The sequence below is a fragment of the Chelonoidis abingdonii genome, chromosome 6, assembly GCF_003597395.2.
Source record: "Chelonoidis abingdonii isolate Lonesome George chromosome 6, CheloAbing_2.0, whole genome shotgun sequence".
Lineage (NCBI taxonomy): Eukaryota > Metazoa > Chordata > Testudines > Testudinidae > Chelonoidis > Chelonoidis abingdonii.
In genome coordinates, this window is record NC_133774.1 from 15,616,490 (window position 1) to 15,619,767 (window position 3,278).

Below are 3,278 nucleotides of genomic sequence, written 5' to 3' on the forward strand. Positions count from 1 at the left end.
GTTGTCCAGGTCAGCCATAAAAATATTGGCATATTGTGGGCCATGCGGGTGCCCATAGCAGTGCCACTGATCTGGAGATATATATTGTCATCAAATTTGAAATAGTTGTGTGTGAGTATAAAGGCACAGAGCTCAGCAGCCAGTTGTGCTGTGGCATCATTAGAAATACTGTTCCTGACAGCTTGTATTCCATCGTGTGTGGGATGTTTGTGTAGAGAGCCTCTACATCCATGGGGCTAGGATGGGTTTTCTGGAGGTGACCAATGCATTGTAGTTTCCTCAGGAAATCAGTGGTGTCACGGAGATAGCTGGGTTGCTGGTGGCATAGGGTCTGAGTAGAGAGTCCACATATCCAGACAGTCCTTCAGTGAGAGTGCCAATGCCCGAGATGATGGGGCGTCCAGGATTTCCGGGTTGTGGATCTTGGGTAGTAGATAGAATAAGCCTGGTCGGGGCTCTAAGGGTATGTTGATTGTTCCAGTGTTAGTGTAGGGAGTGTCCTGAGTAGATGGTGCAGTTCTTAGTTATTCCTCAGTGGGATCTGAGGGAAGTGGCCTGTAGATTTGGTACTGGAGAGTTGTCTGGCAGCCTCCTTTTGGTAGTCAGACCTGTTCATGTGACAACAGCACCTCCTTTATCAGCCTCTTGATGATAACGTCAGGTGGTTTCTGAGGCTGTAGATGGCATTGCGTTCTGCACGACTTAGGTTATGAGGCAAGCGATGTTGTTTTCCACGATCCGCCTGTGTATGTCGGCGGAAGCATTCAATATATAGGTCCAGACTGTCATTTCGACCCTCAGGAGGAGTCCATGTGGAGTTCTTCTTTTCTTGTGCTGGTGGTGGGAGGGTACCTGTGTATCAGTGCACTGTTCAGTGTTGTCCTGGAAATATTCTTTGAGTCGGAGATAGCGAAAGTAGGCTTCCAGATAGCCACAGAACTGTATATGTTGGTGGGGTGGCAGGGCAGAAAGAGAGTCCCTGAGCTAGGACAGACTTTTCTTCTGGGCTGAGTGTGTAGTTGGATAGATGACGATATTGCTGGGTGGGTTAGGGGTACCACAGTTGTGGCCCATGTGTCAGGTAGGAGTTTTAGACAGCTTACAGTATTCTCACCAGCAACTGCACACCGCACCATAGTAGCTCTAGCTCAGGAACCAATCCATGCAACAAACCCCAGGCCAACTCTGCCCACATATCTACACCGGCGACTCCATCACAGGACTAACCAGATCAGCCACACCATCACCGGTCATTCACCTGCACGTCCACCAATGTAATATACGCCATCATATGCCAGCAATGCCCCTCTGCTATGTACATCGGCCAAACTGGACAGTCTCTGCGGAAAAGGATAAATGGACACAAATCAGATATTAGGAATGGCAATATACAAAAACCTGTAGGAGAGCACTTCCCTGGCCACACTATGGCAGACCTTAAGTGGCCATTCTGCAGCAAAAAACTTCAGACCAGACTTCAAGAGAAACTGCTGAGCTTCAATTCATCTGCAAATTTGACACCATCAGCTCAGGTTGAACAAAGCCTCGTGAATGGCTTGCCAACTACAGAACCAGTTTCTCCTCCTTGGTTTTCACACCTCAACTGCTAGAACAGGCCTCATCCTCCCTGATTGAACTAACCGTTATCTCTATTGCTTGCTAGCATATATATACCTCCCCCTGGAAATTTCCACTACATTCATCTGACGAAGTGGGTATTCACCCACGAAAGCTCATGATCCAAAACATCTGTTAGTCTATAAGGTGCCACAGGATTCTCTGCTGCTTTTACTGGGCTAAAAGATATGCGGAAGCAGAGAAATGCCTATTTCCCCCCACACACACACACCACTTTCCCAGTTCATATATTGCTCTGGGGCTTAGGTGCCCTCCCAGACGCATGGCATGGGGCTGCAGTGCACATGCTCAGATGGTGAAACGTAGGCGCCTAAGGTACCTTTCCTGCAGAAATGTAGGGGCCAAGTGAGTTTAGGCACCTACAAGTTCAGAGAAAATTGAGCAGGGGCTTTGTGAATCTGAGCTGGACCTGATTTGGGATTTAGGTGCCTAAAGTGGCAGTTAAGTGCCTAAATCCTTTTGTGACTTTAGCCCTACATCTTTAAGTGCTATTTTGCACTGACTAGCTGTGCTCTCTATTCTTGACACCCTTGGAGCCTTCATTCTAAGGGCCAACAGGGGATTTTTAAATCCTGTTTATGATGTATTCCTTACAGCATAGACTTCCTCCTTTCCCCAGGGGTGCTCAACCCCTGGCCAGCCCCAGGCCTCACCCCCACTCCACCCTTCCCCCAACTCCCCCACGGAGTTGGCGCCTATGACTTATATTGTCCATTATGAACAATATCCATTAGTAATTTAGTCCCCATTTTGATCAGCAAATATGTCAGAAACCCACTGTGATGAGCTTCTGATGTACTGATTATTCATAAATATTCATCAAATGGTTTGGATTAATAAGTTTCAACCCCGGGTGTGTTAGTAAATTGTTTGCTTCTATTGTTCATGTTGTGTGGATATCATATAGCACTGTTTCTGCTCCCTGGCTGACCAGCTGAAATGCTTTAAACGGGAGAATACTTTTCAGCTTGAATTGACAGTTACATACTCATTGGTGCAAATACGAAATTCAAGATTGGGCAATATTTTCATGACTTCATAGTTGCAGTCCGAAAAGCTGTGACTACCACTAATGAGAGCCCGTAAATGCAAACTTGGCCTTTCTAAATGTGACACATTTACAAATCAGGGTTCGGTCACTTTTTCAGCTCTACCCTTAATAATGCGTAAAGGCTGGTACATTTTGAAGCACAGGCCTAGTGGCAGCATGGATTGCAACGATAAATCCTGTTGAAGTGACATACCAAGCTCACGCTTGACGTAAAGCATTGTTGCCCTGATGTGAGCTGAAATGTAGCTTAAATAATTATTGCTTTGGCAAAAGATGAAACAGAACATTAAACGAATGTGGAACAGTGTGGGTTCCCTCGCTCTGTAATTAAACCCTTCTCTGCCGTTGGATTTGTTAACAGCATTTTCTAATTTCGGGGACAGAGAGGAAGCTGCACTGGGCATTTTCAGCATCATTAACAGCTGTGCCCAGAGTGAACTGGACAAATGTACAGCTGTGTGCAGTGTCATCGGTCTGATGTTCAGAACAAAACTCAGAAAATACTTAGCAGGTCTATCTTCATGAGGTGCTAGATGAAAGAAAGGCACCTATTGTGAAGTCCTGGTAAGGCACCTTCATTCCAGATTTG